Raw genomic sequence first — 19283 nt, 5'->3', positions numbered from 1 at the left:
ACTTTCTATTGTCATGCTCTGCTGCTGACAGATCAAACACACTTTCTTTATTTATCTCTTCCAAATCACATATTTAGAAATGATTTATTTAGATATAGCAGCAGCTGCATAAACTTTAATTATACGTTGTGCTTATAATTAGACTTTGCAATTATAGATGGTAATCACCATTTTCCTATTGACCATTATACCTGATGTAGAGCCTTTAACACTGCAGAACATTTTGCTACCTTACTCTATGAAAGTGATATCAGACAGGATGGAGGATACCGACTCACATTTCATGAATTTTCAGCCAGTCTGAGAATTTACACATAACAATTTTCTAACACAGATATCAATTTCATGTAGGTAAAGGTGTGTAGGAAAAGGTGCAAGTGATGAAAGCACCGCTAGTTGAATTGTGTAGGTCTCCATCACCCCTGGCGACTGCCTTATATACTACTAGTTTTAGACTCTAAACAGGCTAAATTTGGGCCTTTTAGCCCTCTGTGGTAGCTATGGACACCATTTTCTCCCCCCATCAAAAATAGTTATAATTGGCTGGGTGGGCTGCCCTGAATTTGGCAGGGCAGCAGGGGTGTGCACGGGGGGGATCATTTTATTTTCCCATTCATTTTCATTTTAAAAAATCATTTTGTTTTTCATTAATCTGTATTGCCTTTATTTCTTTTTTCATTCATTATTCATTCGTTTTTGTTATTCCCCTTCATTTTAATTTTTCTGATGATTTTATGGGAGACTCAGCCATTATTCTGTCGCCTGTACATTCAGTGTTGTATATCCAGCTGACATGAAATTTAGAGGCTTCCTACCACCCTTCCAGCCAGAATTTGATGAAACAAAAATTTGCATTAAAGGCAAGCATAGTGTCTGATGTATACGACCTGTCTTTTGAGCATGTTTCAATCACTGACATTCTGATGACTCTTTCAAAAAATACCAGCTGCTTAATTTTAATCCTCAAAAATGTTTTAGGCAATTGTTACAAATACAGGGCATGTACTGAACCTCGGTCTTAAGTGTGCACATGCACGCGCACACACAGACACACACCACTTGGTCCTATGCACGTTTACTCAGATGAAAGACCCATTGAATTCAATGGGATTTACTTCCAAGCAAGTCTGCAAATTAAGCCCCACATTTTCCTACATTTCTTTATTTGAAGGCAAAATGACATGTGATATAAATCAAAAGGTACATAATGCAAAAAATAAAAATAAGTGTGTAAAGATCCATCCTCCCAAACCCCTTCCTTTACAATTAAGAAAATGGAAACATTTCAGAATTTCAGCCATTATGCTATGACTCTTCAGTGACTTCTCTATTTACTATTAGACAAATAATCTTATAATTTTAGTATAATTTAATAATGTTTAGTTTCCAGACACTTTCTAGGGCTAGAGACTGCTGTCTCAGAATGACAGATTACATCAAGGGTGGGGAACCTCTGGCCTGTGAGTCACATGCAGCCCATGGGGGGCCTTCACCTGTCTCCTGCCAGGCGCCTCTCCACCAGCCTCTTCTCCTTCCCTTCAATCTTCTCCTTCCCCCATACTGCTCAGCAGTTTTTCCACTACTCAGCTGAGTGGGATATTGCATGGAGAGGTGGGACTTTGTGTGGGGAGATTTAAACCTTTCCTTCCTGTGATTCCCCCTTCCCGGTGCTGCTCAGCTGAGCAGTAGGATTCAAAAACAGCTGAGAAGTGGAAATGGCCTGTCCAGTGGCTCAGCATTCAGGACTCTCTACCCCACCCCCTTTTATCCACTCTGCAGGGGTTTTCCAGTGATCAGCTGAGCAGTGCAGGAAGATTGTGGAGAAAGTGAGTTTTAAACCTCCCCTTCCCGTTAGCCATTCCTGCACTGCACAGCTGAACACAAAAGGCTGTGTGTGTGTGTGTGTGAGAGAGAGAGAGAGAGAGCATGTGTGAATGGAGTATGTGTGAATGCAACCAGTTGATATGTCACTCCTAACTACTTTCCTGCTGAGGGAATGTATCCCTTGGGGAGAAAAAAAAAAATCCCCACTCCTGAATTACATAATTGGCAACTGTAGAAATGTTGTTGCATGTTGTATCATTATTTTTAAAATTCAGTTTTAAAGATGGAAAAGATATTTTAAGAATATATCAAATGAACATTTATGTGATGTTAGAGTTAGGTCTTTCAAATGCTTGATGTCTATGACAAATTAATTATACAGGCTTTTCTCGCAAGCTAGGGTAGCAAAGGAGATTGAGCTTGGATTTAAGAGAGTATGTCCTGGGTTCATATCTTACCTCAGCCAGTGTGGCCTTGGGTAAGTCATGACCTCAGTTTACCTACCTGAAAAATAGGAATAATAGTTACCAAACTCATTGGGTGTTGATATACCATTCCTTTTCATTAATCCCCATATGTCCTGTTTGGACAGAACTGTTGTGAAAATTAATGAGATAAGTACGGTACAGTATAACAATCCATTTCTCCAAGAGGAGAAAAGTCAGATTTTAACAGGATTGGAAGCCAGGGATATCTCTTGAAAAGCCCCAGGGATGCTTTCCTTTTCTCTTTGACTACACCAATAACAGTGAAATTGGGGAGTGCTGGAAAAAACAAATCTGTGCGCCTAAAATTAGAGAGAGAGGGTGGTAGCAGCAGTCTTCCTAGAGCAAATCATAGGCAAGCCTGGCCTGGAGCCAACTAAATCCTCTCTATATTTAACATACAGTAGGCATGAGCTAGATTCTCAAGTATCTGTGACAGAGCAAGTGGCGCATACAGTAAGGCCAGCATCTGGTTTCATAGGTCTTTACCAAACATATTGCTGAAATAATGTCATGCATCGTTTGCCAAGAATCTGCACTATGCTGTTAAAGGCCAATGTGTTCATGTGTAAAGCCTGATAAAAATAAAAGCAAAGAGGTTGAACACTGCCAGAACAGCACATGAAAAGGGCTAGCTTTTGTTTGCTGTTTTGTCTCCCTAAATCCCTTCTTCAATTGTCTCCCCTCTGCACCATAACAGCAAAACATGGCAGCTGGGTTAATGATACCGGCGGCCTGTAATATGCCAAACTACTGCAGGTAGGAGTCCTAAGGTACTCAAGACCCTTAGCACACAATCAGTTTATTGTGCAATCTGTGTGCACATTTCCCCACCCCACCCCCTCTCATTTGTTGCATGCAGTCTTCCTTTTTTCCATGAAAGTTGCACTTCAGCTGTGAGACCACTGCAGTTTCTAAATACTCAAAGTGCAATATCTGTAAATATTTTATCTTGAAAGGCAAAATAGAAATGAATCAAATGAATTAATAAATGAATATTTGTACCTGGGGAAATGTGATCCACCCACCTTAAAAAAAAAAAAACAACTCTGAAGGTGGGTGTCATGCCCTCACTAGAGGAATCCTCCTCAGAAGAGGAGGCAGAGCTCCCGGCATTCAAGAGCACCCCAGAATAGCCCATGTCAGAAGACCAGGAGGAGTCTGGGCCCCTGGGGCAGGGGACTCTGCTGCTGAAGCAGAGGCTGAGCAACCCCCTGGACTCCAGGAACATCACTGCCTCAAGAAGCAAGCCAGTAGGGCTCCGCTGAGGAGGAGCACTTGATTACAAAGGAGGCTTCCTCAGGAGGAAATGACTCCTCATGAGTAGGATTCTTGCCAGAGGGCTATAATGTACTATAGCTGAGCCCTGGGTGTGGCTCAGGAAGCTCTGGCTATATAAGCCTTTAGTGTCAGCCTAGCCAGTACTGGAAACAGTGTTGTTGTATCTTCCAACCTGACCTTGACTCATGTTTGGACTTCTGTCTGATGCTGCCTTTTTGGAACTCTGATTATACTTGACTGAAATCCCATGTGCTTGACTTTGGTATGTCTCTGATTTCTCTCAGGAAAATCCATGTTTGCCTGGTAAACTATATTTGCCTAGCTTAGAAACTTACCCTGCCAAATCAGGACACTGGGGGTATTTCCACACTGTATAACTCCAGCATCAGAAGGCTCATCTAGCTGTATTCAATTCAGTGGTGAATAATGATAGCAAATGGGAGATACCACTGGACGCTTCCCTGTCTCTAGGGTTTTGGTCTCCCAGTATTTGCTCCAAGATAATATGTACTTCTGACTTGATCTCAGCTACACAGCCAGCACAAGATCTGCCATCAGTGGGATATAAGGCTGTCCTAGGCCTAGATCTCACTGCTCCAGCAAACCTTGATCTAGGCTATACCATTTCAGAGTGCAGTTGGGAGCTCATATGACTGGATGCTGTATTTTATTTAAACTGGTATTATTGAAATGTTTTTATATTTAACATGATGCTATTAATATGTTTGTGTTTTTATGCTGTAAACTACCTTGGAAAGACTGTGGTCTTGAAAGGCAGCTAAGAAATAGATGAAATAAATAAATGTACTACCATATCACCGCTACCACCCAAACCATCTACACTGAAAAGTGTAATGTCAAGAAGAACTTTTCCTATGTTTTAGTGTGTGGGGGTGTGGAGAGAAAAAGAGAGCAGCCTTCCCCAACCCAATTGCCCTCCATATGTTTTGGACTACAACTCCCATAATCCCCAACTATTTGCTGTGGTGACTGTGGCTGATGAGAATTGCAGTCCAAAACATATGGAGGCTACCAGTCATGCCAGAGGATGATAGGAACCTGTCTTAAACCAGGCCAGACTATTCGTCCATCAAGCCTGGTTTTGACTACTCTGGCTAGCAGTGGCTCTCCGTGGTCTTGGGTGGGAATCTTCCATCTCACCTCTGTCGCCTTTAAACAAAATAACAACCAGAGATGCCAGAGTCCTCCACATTGAGGGCCTTCTGTATCCAAAGCATGCGTACTTCCACTGAGCCATCGTCCCTTCCCAATGCAATGTCAAAGCTCACCATCTGGATGAGAAGGAGGCCACGGGTGCAGAGCAAGAGCAGCAACACTACCTTCCTTCCGAACAGGGCCTCACTGCAGTGGTGCAGCTTGGACTGGGTCTTGGGGGCAGAGGCCAGGGCCCTGCAGCCGGCGGGGTGGGGAATGACTACTCAGAGAGTAGCAAGTGATGAGGGTGTCTGGGCCGCAGAAGCAAACTCCATTTTATTCCCGTTGGCATGCTGCTGCTAGTATTTAACTGAGTTTAAAATGCACATGCTTGGAGTATTATTATTTATTGTTGTTGTTATTTTAAATAAGGGTTAGCAAAATATCCTAGAATATAAGGAAAATAAAAGCCGTGGTAAAGCATGGCATGGTATGGGAGGGAGGGAGAAATGTTAGTTGTGTGCTTCACAACTATCAAGTCCAGGGTCTAAAATTACCTAGCTGCACCACTGTTGAGTAGGCCCTAGGAAATGCCTGAACACTGTCTATGTTCCTAATAATGCATCATTCACATGTCCTTAACTTCTTGTTACTTATTATTGTGTTTTACACAGTGCTGATGAAATGAATCCAGTTCTAGTGATGGGAACAAAACACGTATTTGGACTGTGATCATCTCCATCCAGAGGAACAGGAACAGAGAGAGTTGAATCTAAGGGCTTGCTAAAGGGATCACTTAATCCAAGCCAGCAGTTCTGAGACTGCCACAAGTTAAAGGAGAATTGCCCCTGGGGCTGTTTCCCAGCTTCCTTGTTTCAAGTTAAGTAAACTTCCCAGTCCTAGCACCATGTTCAGTAGCAGGCAGAGAAAGTTGCCCCCCCCCCCCACCCAAGATCATATTGCTGGAAGAGACTGTGCCATAGGACAGCCACTGAGGCGTCCTCAAAAGAGAGGACAAAAGATAGCACTGATTTGCATAAAATTTGCATATGCTGATTATATATACAAATTTAGAAATTATTATAATTTGAATAGAGAAATCTCAATATAGTATGGAAGAGTGTGATCAGGTGACTTGTGGGCCTCCCTGTTCAATCTGCTGCCCAGATGCTAACTGTTGGTGGGCAACAGTTCTTACCTTTAAACTGGAAATGAACAGGACAGACTGTTAAATAGAAGACTCCTTGAAATAGAGGATGGTCCTCTGGCAGCCCTTCAGATAGAGGACTGTCCTCTGTAAAAGCGGACACATGACCACCCTAGCAGGCATTCTAGGTTAAAGCTATCTAGGTGGCCAGCAATGACTAAAGAGTAGAGGAAGGACAATAAATATCTCTCGCATGTTTGGTACACTTTTGCTGTTTCCTATCACACAACACATCTTCAGGCACTGCCTATGATCAAAGGCACTGTAGATGTGCTGCGGTCAATATGGTGGACTGTGAGAGTTTCCTCCCAGCTGCCCTGGAGAGCATACCCAAGACCCTCCAGTCCTGGAGGTGGAAGCCCAATGGCATACTGGTGGCAGCAAGAGCTGGCTGTGAAATGAGTGGATGAAGGTGAATAAAGTCAAGCTTAATCCAGGCAAGATGGAGGCACTGCTAGTTGAGGGATCTGATGATGCTGGAAGAGATACACAGCCTGTGGTAAATATGGTTGTACTCCCGCTGAAGCAGCAGCTTTACAGACAGTGAGTTCAGGTTACCTGCAGGATTGTCACCTCCTGTAGACACCTGCCCAAACCCTAAAAACAGCTTCACAGGCCCTCCTCCAAACAGCTTCAGAAGTGCCCCAACCAAATGAGGTATGGCGGGTGGCTACTAAGGAACAGGCCTTTTCAGTGGAGGCACCACTGACTGTGGAATGCCCTTCCCAGACAGGATCACTTGGCATTTATGCTGCGGTCCTTTCAGCGCCAGGTGAAAATGTTTTTATTTTCCCTGGACTTTTAGTCCTTCAATTTTGTTTTGTTAAAAGGTATTATTGTGTTTTCAGACCTTTTCACTGCTTCTGGCTTTTACTCTGGTTTCTGTGGCCTGGTAAGTTATGGCTCTTTATGGGTTAAAAGGAGAATAGGAAGGAGGGGTGAAGTCCAATAAAGGAGGAGCCATCTCCTCTTGAAGAAGTGCTTCAGTTTCTGGCTGCTGGTCTTTCTTTTATGAACTCTACATGGTGTCAGCCATGGGATGATTTCCTGAACCAGCAGGGGAAATAGCCCCTTGGTTTTATTCTGTTTTAAACTGTTAAAGGTTTTATATTATGTTTTATATGTTGCATTTTATGGTTTGGATTTCTACAAACCACCCAGACAGCTTTGGCTATTGGGCAGTATAGATATGTAAGAAAGAAATACTCCTGGCCTTACTTCTAGATGCTCAAGTGCCAGCCATGGTAAGCAGTGGAGTCTTTGACCAGAGCATCCCCTTCCTCCGTCATGTCCCTTTTAATCTATTTTTAGATTGTAAGCCCTTTGATGGTAAGCCCTACCATATTCTTATACTTTGGAAAAAGTACCATGTGTAATGAATATTGTACAGACATGATGCACAGCAACAACTTTGTAGAAACTGTCTCCATATAACACGGCCTGGGAACTTCTTGACATCTGAGGCCCCTCTCTCCTTTCCCCATCCCCCACCCCACTGGCAGAGTTGCAGTAGATGGGTTCAAGGGACAGGGCCTTTTTGGTGGTGGTAGTGCCGGTGCCCAGATTGTGAAATGGCCTCCTGAAGAGAGGTAGCCTGGCCCCTTCACTACCCATGTTTAGGCAAGCTTTGGATCTGAGAACAGCATTATTTAATCGGACATTTTTTAGTTCTGACCAATAGTATATTTTTGAATTGACTGCTGCTTTTAAACCATTCTAGTTTTAAAGCTGTGATATGTTTTGTTATTTTATTGTTGTGGATTAAAAATGCTTGTAAGCCACGCTAAGTAAGAATATGGAACAGTGAGATATAAACTATGGATAGAGAGATAGATACAAAAACTGTCTGGACTCACATTTAAATCAACTGGTTCATTAATAAAGCATTGTTTTAAATGGACAATTGTGATAATTGGTTGGCAGTTCTAAACAATATTTAAATATTATATTTTACATGAGAGCCTTTCTCCATTGATATTTTTATAACACCATCTGTCATTGCATAATAATATGAGCAATGACCCTCTATTTATAGTTTTTATTAACTTGTATGGGCAAAGCATTTCTTTATCATTTTATCTTCCCAAAATATTAATAGCCAATTAAATTTGGCAGCTGTTAACAATAATCACTCAAGGGTGGAGGAGGGATCATTCCGTTTAATACAGAATATATGGCTTCTAGCACAGCTGTCAAGTCAGCCCTCTGTTTTAATCAATTGTAAGGCAATTATGTGAGTGAAGCTTGTATGAAACTGATTAGAAGACTGAGGATCAGAGAGATTTGATGCTCTCCCAATCAAAGATATGGATGTCCTTGGACACAGCAGAACTGGTGCTGTTCCCCTGTACTGGAATGTGGAGTTTCATGTGGCCGAAACATTTCTGAAGGGAGTCTTCTCTCCTACGCACTGCGAAGCCCTTGCTTTGTGAGGAATCCCTGGATTGTTTGGTTAAAAGCTTACAATCAAACAAAACGTGGGTTTTCATATAGCTAAATACAGGGTTGCACATCTGGGAACAAAGAATGCAGGCTATGCCTAGAGGAAGGGAGACTCCCTTCTTGGAAAACAGCCCATTGAGAAAGGGGGCTTGAGGTCTTTTTTAGATAACTGCCACAATTTGAGATCTAAGTGTACTATTGCAGCAAAAGGTGTTTATTTCACTATGTTAATATACAAGAAGAAAAACCTAATGCAATTGTCCCAGCAGGCATCTTAGCGGCAGAACTAAGGGTCTGTTCACACATTATATTTTTAGGGGGCACCTAAGATTTGTGTGTGTGCGTGCGCACGAGCACATGCATGCATGCATGTGTGTACACTTGTAAAGTGTGAATGCAACAATAATAAGGTGTTTGAAAATGTGCATCATACAGATACACTAATCAGAGGGGCGAGATGGGCTCCAACTTCTGGGTCAGTGTACAAACTCTGATCACAGGTAGGACTCTGTAATGTGTAAAATGGTCAGTCACCAGGAAGAACTGGAGAAGTATCCATTTCTCTGTATTGTAAGGAAACACAGAGCCTGGATGGGATGAGACTGCCACAGCATAGTGCACTATTGGTGTTATATAGATGTTAAATAATAGAAAGAGAAAAAAAGGAAAACATACTTAATAAACCTACATTAGGAGCCTGCATTAATAAGAATGCTAAGCAATGAATTCTCAGCTACGTATAAAGCAAAGCAAATCACTGAACATTTCCTGCTGTTCCATTGTGGCTGATGAATATTCTATATAACTCAAATCTTGGTTCAGTTAACAAACAAAACTTATCTATGATGTAACAACAGATGCCTTGATATGGTATTTATCAGTCATGCCATTGGTCAGTTTATTACAGCTTAGAGATATTAAAGAAGGGACAAAATTAGCAGAGTAGGTATTATTAAGGCTTCTACAAATGATGCAATACTGGCCCATTTCAGATAGATATAGGGTAGCCGCTTACTCATTGGCAAAAAAATTGTATTACCAAAAAAGAGGACACCAATTTGCATAATATTTGCATATGAAAATGTACCTGTATAGGTGCAAATTTAGAAATAATAGCTATAATTTAAAGAGAAATAAAATAAATTTCACCATAATGGAGAAGACTGGCCAGGTAACCAGTGTGCCTGCTGTTCAGACTGCTGTCCAGGTGCTAACTGTGGATGGGCAACTTCAAGCTCCTGACTGCTCTCCCTCCTTATGGTTCCTTATCTTTAAACTGGAATTGGACAGTCCTTCAAATAGTGGACATCTTCAAATAGAGGACTGTTCTCTGCCAGCTGTCCAAAAGAGAGAACTGTCCTTGGTAAAGCAGGACACGTGGTGGTCACCCTTTGTAATGCTAAACCATAGTTGAGCACAGGGGTGGGCAACTTGTGGCCCTCCAGATGCTTGGGCCTACAATTCCCATGAGCCCTAGCCAGCATAGCCAATGGTTGCCCACCCATGTTTTATGCAAATTAACAGAAGTGAGTCTTGGGCTCATGTGTTCCCCCATCTCCTCTCCTCCTCAGCTGTGAGATCAGAAGCACTGATTTCTTGCTTTAAGCTAACTGGACTTTGTTGTTAAAGCTGAACTGGAAGACAGGGGGACACTGGTTAGTTTAAACCAGCCTTCCTCAGCCTGGAGCCCTCTGGATGTTTTGGACGACCACTCCCAGAATTCCTGGTATTGGCCATGCCAGCTGGAGCTGATGGGAGTTGAAATCCCAAACATCTGGAGGCCACCAGGTTGGAGAATGCTGGTTTAAACTCTGGTTTGTTGAAACAAGCCAACCACAATGAATAAGGTGGCCATATGTGTTACTTTACAGAGGACAGTGTCGGAAGGGCATCCCTCTATTTGAAGGTATCCTGTATCTGAAGTGCTGCCCAGTCTAACTCCAGTTTAAAGATAAAAGAACTATAAGAAGGGAGATCAAATGCCTTGAAGTTGCCCATCAGGAGTCAGCACCTGGACAGCACACTGAACAGCAGGCACACTGGTCACCTGCTCACTATGGTGAGATGTATTGTATTTCTCTTTAAATTATAGTAATTCCTAAATGTGCCTCTATACATATAACTTAGCATATGTAAATGTCATGCAAAACTGGGTCCTTTTTCTCAGTGAAGCATTTCTTCTTTTTTGGTGATGCATAATTGTTTATGATCGTTGTTTATGATCCTGGTTTCTAAACAAACAATTACTTAAACTAACAAGGGTTTCCCTAATTTAGATGTTAACAATAATATCCAGTTAGCTTAAAACAGGAAACAAATGCTTCTGATCTCTTCCTCATGGCCACATCAGAGAAAGAGAGAGGTGGGGGGATTGTGCAACCCCAAGACTTGATTCTGTTCATTCACAAAACATTAAACCATGATTTAGCTTTACCTCCAAAATGGGCCACTGAGTAGTACTTAGGAAACTAAACCCATACCCTAATTGGGTATATTCCATCAGTAAACCTTGGATTTCAAGCTCTACACTAATACTTCAGTGACACCTTCCATTAATCTGGACAGAGAGTCTGAGGACATGTAATGATCTGTTCTGTACAGAAATTCCCTGCTTAAATATCTCCCATTGAAATAAACTGGGCTTAAAATGCTTAATTTTTGCCTAAGTTACTATCAAGTACTCATCATAATGAAGTGCCTATTGTGTGTATATCAGCTTTATGGTGCAATACTGTAATACCTACTCAGAAGTAAATGCCATGAGGCTCAATCTTACTCCCAGGTAGATGTGTATAGGATTGCAGCATTAATGTTTCTTGCCCATTTATTTGAACCCAAGTAGATGATCACATTTCACAGTGTGCTAAGTTATATATAAAAGTTTTGCTGTACAAGGAAGTAACTGAATAGAATTTCCCTTATGTTTAGAGATCTAGAGATAATTTATCCCACACACTAACAATTATCTAGCTAAAAGCTACTTTGAAACTCAGAGCTAGCATGTTAGTACAACACCTTGGAATTGATTGGAAGCATGCCAGCAAAGGCTACCCTTTAAATACCAAGTGCATTGCATAATGTAAACATACTATATACTGATCGTGTGTACATTTTAAGTACCTATTTTACTGCATAAGAGAACTTCAACATGATATAAACTGTTACATTTTGCTTGCGCAAGCAACATAGAATGACTTCCTTAAACATGAGTTAGAATTTCAGAGATGTGAATCCCAGTTAACCAAGTCACCATCTCATAGCTTGTCTTGGGACCAAACTATATGTTACTTTTAATACAGGTACATCAGTGCTTTCTTTAAAAAATAAGCACGGGGGACCCGATCAGGATCCTAGTGTGAGGGGTAAGGAGGCTTTAACCTTTTACCATCTGCCGTGGTTCTGATCTGGATCAGGCCCCCCACGCCTGAAATTTGCATACGGATAACGCTTCCATTGAAGAAAATCGGGGTTTTTTCCCTATGTAAATTGTACACATTGGGGCCCACAATCCAGATTGCGACAGGGGGAGGGGTGACAAAGTGTTTAAGACCCCTACTGCACACACTAGCATCCTGATCTGGATGGGGCCCCCTGTGCTTACCTTTGAATAGGAATAAAGCACTGGCATAGCTATGTGCTAAATATTAAAGGTAACGTATAGTTGGAGCCCCTGCAATTGTTGTTGGCTCCCTTTGGATCAGGAGTAGGAGACCTGCACTACAGCTCCCATCAGCCCCAGCCAGCATGGCCAGTGTTCAGGAGTAATGGCAATTGTAGGCCAAAACATCTGCAGGGTATCAGGTTGCTTACGCCTGCTCACAGGGTGGGAAATGAGACTGTGAAACAGAATTCGACTTAAATTGCTTTTAACTCTTTCATTGTTTTAGTTTTTCTGAGTTAAAATTTTTAGACTGTTTTTATTATGTATTTTATTATGTGTCTTTGTAATGCTGCTGTATTTTTATAAGTTGTAATCTGTCCAGAGAGCTTTGGCGATGGGTGGTATAGAAATTAAATTAACAACGAACTTGGATTGTCAGTCCACCAATTACATGAACATGAAGCCCATGGGAGGGCCATCTGGAAGGAGGTGTCATCAGTGTGCAGACCCAGGTCTGCTTCCCTTTTTCATTTAATTCAGCTGAGGCAGTGGAAACACTGAATCAGTGTCTAGCCTTGGTAATGGACTGGATGAGAGCCAATAAACTGAAGCTCAATCCAGACAAGATGGATTTCCCCAGCCTATGGGGAAATTGGGAGATGGCTCCCCCAGGGTGGGCTGGATGGAAAGCATTCGTGGGCCACAGGTTGCCTGCCCCTGCTAAAGGATCAAATTCACAGTTTAGGGGTGGTCCTAGATCTAGCTTTTCACTCTTTGCTAGGGATGTTGGAGAAATCCACAATGGAATCAAATGAGTTCAGATTTATATTAATTTGACCTGCAGATTCCTCAGTGGACTGGCTTTTCCCGAGTTGCATGGATTCTGTGGACTTGCAGACCCCCCCCCCCTTTAATCTTTCTTGAATTTTACACAGATTTATAGAAAAATACGTATTATAATAATTAAAAAAACCCGGCCAAAAATGCACATTACCCCCATATGCTAAAGCACAAAAATGCACAATTTGGGGGGAGTTATGCATTTTTGCGAGTGTGAATTTGTTCAAATTCGGGAACTTGTGAAAAAAATCCAGTTTGGCCAATGAGTGAACAACGGAACAAAAGGCACCTGACAATCCACAAAACACAAAATCCATAACCCATACCCATGGTGCAAGTGGCCTCTGTGGGATGTAGCATCTTTCACCAGCCTGTGAGTAGTGCATCAGCTGTGACCCTTCCTGGACAGAGATCAGCTTGCCTCAGTTACTCATGCCCTGGTATGCCTTATAAGTGTGGATGCCTTTGAAAACAGTGTGAAATGAGCTGTTGAGAATGCTAATTGGGGCTAGGTGTTACAAATGTATTTCACTAGCCTTGAAAGATCTGCACTGGCTCCTAGCCCTGGTGCATTTCCAGACCAAATTCAAAATGCTGATGCTTACCTTTAAATTCTTTCATGGTTCAGGACTAGGATACCTGTAGGATTATGTTTCTCCATCTGAGCTCACCTGTGCCTTAAGGTCATTATCAGAGGCCCTTCTTCATGTTCCTGTCGTCACAAGTATAGCAGGTGGCGATGATGACAGGGACTTTTTGGTTGTGGTCCCCCAGTTGTGGAACTCTCCCCAGAGAGACTCACCTAGTGCCTACCTTGATGTTGTTTTGGTGCCAGGCAAATACATTTTAATTCTCTCAGGTATTTTAACTGTATGCTTTATCTTGGGTGCCTGATTTATGCTGCTGTCTTAGCTGCTGACTTTATTGTTATTTTATGTTTTTGATGTTTGTTGTATTTTACATTTTTTGTAAGCTGCCCTGGAGATTTTGAAGACTAGGTATAAATGCTTCTAAACAAACCTACACCACCACCAAATCTGCTCCAATGTGTGTGTGTGTGTGTGTGTGTGTGTGTGTGGCGGGGTGGGGGGTGGCGCTTAGGAACAGCATGGTAGGTGGTGCTGGGGAATAAGCAAATATCAGTTTCCCCCTTCATGCTGGCTGAAATGTCCTAATAGGAATTTTGCTCATGGACTACTTGCACTGGTGAAAAGAAACTTAGAATCAACTCATAGAGACTCTGAAAAATAACAGAGCCCTTCCCTTTGCAGTACTGCCATTGCACATACCTGAGAATTGGACATTTCATTTGTGCTAGTAAGACAGTTCTTTGCTCAAATGAAAAACTGCACTAAATTATAAATGTGACTAATTGTATGCATTTACTATCAGTCCATTCAAATATAGGTAAATTGTTTTTAAAAAAAGAAAGATGTGAAACGCAACTCTTGAAACTGGAACACCTGTTTGCTATTTAATTGTGTAATCTGGATTTCTTAAGCTCTATGAAATAGCTTCAGTCTCTGAAAGATCTTCCCACAATTTGTCAAAGTTAAATGAAGAATTGGATATCTGCCTGTGCAGTAAATAACTCAATACATTCATAGTCCTTTCCATCTGTCGACTTGATGTCTGTTCTTGATGTGACTGTGAATAAAGGATCATAGTGTGACTGGATGGTGCATTACCATAAATCAGGTTTTGTGAAAGACCTTTCTGTTCACATGGCCTGCAGTTGGTAATTACCATGGTAATCTACTCTGAAATATCAATCCTCAAATACATCAAAGAGCCACCACAGTGGGCTACTCTGCTTACTTACCACCTAAAGGTTAATTTGTGTACAGCAATGTTTTCACAGCCAAAGAAATATTTACTAAGGTGACAGAAATCAACTTTACATTAACTGGAAAAGAATGGCCAATAACAGTCATTTTTTTTCATGCTCAACTAGAAAGGCAAAGAACATTTTAAGCACTACTCTGGCTAACTTAGATTTCCAGAGAAAGCTATAACATTACATCTGCTGCTAAAAACTTTTACCCAGGCAAATATTTCATTAACTTATTATTCATTTAATATAATTAAAATCAAGGCATCTTCAAATGTAACCCCCCCACATGTACTGAAGACACACACCAAAAGCAGTTGCAGTCAAAACTGTAAAATAATTTATATTGTATTCACTATCAACATTTCAAATCATGTATATGACTGAAATAGAGATATATGTCTGTTCAGTACAGGATACTATGACTTCAGCTAGGATCCCAGACATGCATCTGGTCACAAATTTAAGATTGCCAGATTACCAGCACAGTCTTAAAAGGTATGTCCATGTGTATTCAATGCTATGCATGCTTACTTGGGAGTAAGACCATTGAACTCAGTGAGGCTTACTTCTGAGTAAATATGCTAAAATGGCACTGTAAAACTGCAATCCTATGCAAGGTTAGGGAAGCCTAACTTCGCATAAGATTGGACTGCCCATTTGTCTTGCTTCTGGAATCATCTTATATTCGATTTCTGATTTTCGGGGGAAGAGTGCCTGTGTTTATGTAGTCAAAATGTCAACAGTCATGCCCAAGAGGGAGGTATTAGCAGACTTAGGAAAACCCTCATGTTTATAGAAATATATATTTTAAAATCTTTGGAATGCTGACTGATTTGGGGGGGGGGCATAATACTGGGTGGAAGGGGAAATAGAGTGGAACAGCTGGAAAAGGAGGATGGAGGAAAAGACCATAAAAATGGTAGAGAACCTACTTATTGTCTGGAGAGGTCATTTCTTGGTTCATACTGAAAAGCTATTTTTAATGTTCTCAGGGACAGAAGTGAGAACTGCTCATACAAATGGAGATATCAAAATTTTAATGGAGTCAGGTTTGGGCACCAGTGTGCCCATTCTGCCCTAGAACCCAAAAGGGAACAGCAGAGGGAATTCCTGTTATATCCAGCTCAGTTCTTATTTAGTGTGAAACAAACCCTGTTAATGCAAATCCCAAAGCAAATGCCGTTCATTGCCCCCATGTTCCTAGCTGGAAGGGGCTGTGGCTGGGAGAGGTGACTTATAAGAGCACTGCAGCATAGCTCACACTGAATACTGCAAGTCAGCTCAGAATAGTTGTACAGTGGTATTAGACACCTATTGCAGGCTGGGCTAAAGCTGAGAGACCAGCTTACAACATCCCTGAGTTGTTATCTGCTGTTTTTATCCCCACATTGCAGGTTGGACTAATAGTAGTAAGCAACCCTGCAGTGTAGTTCATTGTTTTACCCTTATTGCAGGTCGGAGGGCTGTATTGAGGGTGAGTAGCTTTCAGCAACTCTGCAATGTAGTCCACTGTTAATATTATAGGCCAGAGGTGGGGCTACTTGTATTTCCCCCTCATACCTCCTCCCAGAACAAATCAAGCACGCCATTGCATGTGGACGCTTCAGGCTCCATTGACTTGCATGCAGACTGGTCTCACTTTTAAATATTAAAAAACAAATAAATGTTGCCCATGAACTTAGACAAGGACTGCTGTCTTTGATACTAACTTTTGTCTTTTCATCCCCCTGCCCCCCCGCCCCGGCCATGGGCTCAGGTAGCACATGCACCCCAGGGATACACTGCAACATGATGTTGCAGGGTCCTGCTTATTCATCTAATAGTGAACGTAGATGTTTGAGTACCAACAGGGCTAGGGCCAAAACAGGGCCACTGAGAAACAAGAGGGAACATCAGCATACTTGGGTGAACCCTGAGACATTTCAAAGCATAAAACTTTAAAAAAAAAAAAATCCCAAAAGGGGAATGACCCCACCCCCACCCCCTAATGAGGACTGACCATGCCCAGTGGCCTCCAGAAGCTATGGAATACTGTGTCAATTGGAGAACAACAGAAAGGGTGTGTGTGTGAGAGAGACAGTGAGAGAGAATTGGTGTGCTGGGGCACCTTGCAGTTTACACTATTATTTTATTTTATTTATTGCATTTCCATACCGCCCAATAGCCGAAGCTCTCTTGTATCCTAGAAGACATGGATGGTTGGCATCCCGAACAGGAATACTCCTATTAGGGGTCAAGTATACACTGCAGCCTTTTGTACATCCCACTTGTATCTACAGAAAACAATTAGTACTCTTGTCGTCCCTTTGATCATGTTCTGGCCTTCTCTCTATACTGCTCTGTAATTGATCCTGGAGACTTGTCTAACAATGCAATCCTATGTATGTTTACTCAAAAGTAAGTCTTATCTATGTATGTTCAATGTCTTATTCTCTTGTAAGCATTTAGGACTGCTGTCTTGAGTTAGTCAGAATTGGACTAGTCTTTTTCTTTCCTTTCTGCCACCATCCGTTTTCATCTGCATGTTAATTGGAAACCTTCCAAGAAACCAACGGTTATACTCAACTATGCCCCTCATTGCTCCAAGGGCATTTCTACACCAGCCTAAAATACTGCATTTAAAATGGGGTTTCTGCTTCTGTTTTAAACGCAGGATCACGACTGGCTCCCTTTACAAGCAGTTCCTTCCCCCTCCTTCTCCCCATATCTGAATCTTCCTTTATGTTTCATTGATCTCGCTCCTCTTCTTGCGGCTTTGTAGGGTTATTTGATAGCTCATTATCTGCGATCTATTTAAAAATGGAACAAAGGGCATTTAGTGCAGGAGGGTCACAGCAGGGTTACAGCATCATGTAAAGAGCCCGCAAACTTACGTGAAGGCAGGATAAAAGCTCAGTGTGATGAAGCCCAACATTTGCCCCATATCGGAGCTAATTTTGCCTATTCGACTTGCTCAGCTTCTTGATACACTCTGCAATACGAAAGCTGTGCTCTTATGCACACTTACAAGGGAATAAACCCCCATTGAGACTTACTCCTGAGTAAACATCTATTGAAGGGATGGTGAACATTTGACTCTAGATGTTGTTGGACTTCAACTCCTGTCAACCCTCCCTCGCCATTGGCTATGCTAAGGCCTATGGGACTTGCAATCCAACATGTGGAGGGCCACACATTCCCCACTTCTTATGAGGGCTGTGTCACACGAAGCCAAATCAAGATATTGGTCCTATAACGTGTCTATGCTGACATGAAACAAATCCTTGTTCTCTCCCACTCCTTGCCACAAGACTGGAGCCAAGGAGGCCAGAAGATGGCAGTGGCAGCAGCAGCATAAACCACAGGTGTTGTATGGGCTCCCAGAGAACTTTGAGCTGTGTAGAGGCCAGGGGACTGTAGTATAGGGAGAAGCCACGGTTGTGGAGGCTGGATGAAGAAAACATCAGTCATGGAGGCTGTGGAAAACCTGGGGGGAAAGGATGCTAGCAGCCAGCACTGTTGCGTGGCTGTTGGAGTGGAAGAAGTTTGAGCAGATTGTCATAAAACCTGTGGCCACATAGATTCTGACATGTCGCTCTTGGGCTCAGGAAATTTAAAATAGGTCATGCAAGGGAGGGTTCAGAGCCCCCCCTTTCAAAGAAATTGTAACAGGGGCCACAAGGCTAGACCTCTCCCATACCAGACACACCCAGTGGCTACATTCCCTATTGTCCATGCTGTGAAGGTCTGAGGCCTACAGGGGCAAAGGGAAAAAACGGTCAGGCTTAGAGGCCTGGAGTTTTCTGTTGGGAGGGGGTAACCCTGAGAGTTTCATTTCTCCACTTAAGTTTCATTTCTTTAGGTTTGAAGCAGTACTTTTGGTTTTGAGGGAGGAGTGTATATTAATAGAGCAAGAGAGCCAGTAAGAGTAGAGAGAACCACAGCCTGAAGTGAGAGCAGAGTCTGAAGAGTGAGCAGGAAGAAGTAGCTTAGAAAAGTCTAAGGTCAGCTAGGGTAAAGGATCTTGCATTTTGCAAATTTTAGTTTCTTTTAATGTCTTTTGTATCACTCAGTTCTGTTGTGTCAATTTCTTCAGTTGTATTTTGTTTGCTTTAAATCTACTAGCAAACCGTTGTGGTTAAACCCTGCATCTAGTGTGTCAGTCACCCCACGTCTACAGCCTAAACCCATTACTCAGAAGGGGAAGTTTAAAAGAAGGAAGGTGGGACTCTTTAGGAGGCAAGAGATCCTTAAGGAGTTGCTCGAGGGATCTTGACACATGCATACTGATGTACACACATGGAGCCCTTCCCTAAGGGTGTACATGGATGCAGGATATGTCTGTGGCAGGGGCTAGCTTGTGCAGCCATGACACTCTTTAATTTTTTGAATAAGTGAGAAGAGCTGTCTGAACCCCCTCTCCTCCAATATGATGCTTGGGGCTGGAGTTGCATTTTGAATTACCACGTTCTGACCCCTTACATCAGGGGAAGATACCGTTTGGGACCTGTGAGCACATTTGAGAAACTGTCATGGGCACTACTACAAAATGGGCACATTACAGAAGAAAGCATCAGCTTGCAGCCACCTGCCATCTTCATTTCCTAGGAATGTCTCTGAGCCCCATGTGTGGCC

The sequence above is a fragment of the Heloderma suspectum genome, chromosome 5, assembly GCF_057233095.1.
Source record: "Heloderma suspectum isolate Gila_16-S chromosome 5, 16-S_ref, whole genome shotgun sequence".
NCBI lineage: Eukaryota > Metazoa > Chordata > Lepidosauria > Squamata > Helodermatidae > Heloderma > Heloderma suspectum.
Note: the sequence above shows the minus strand (reverse complement) of the source record.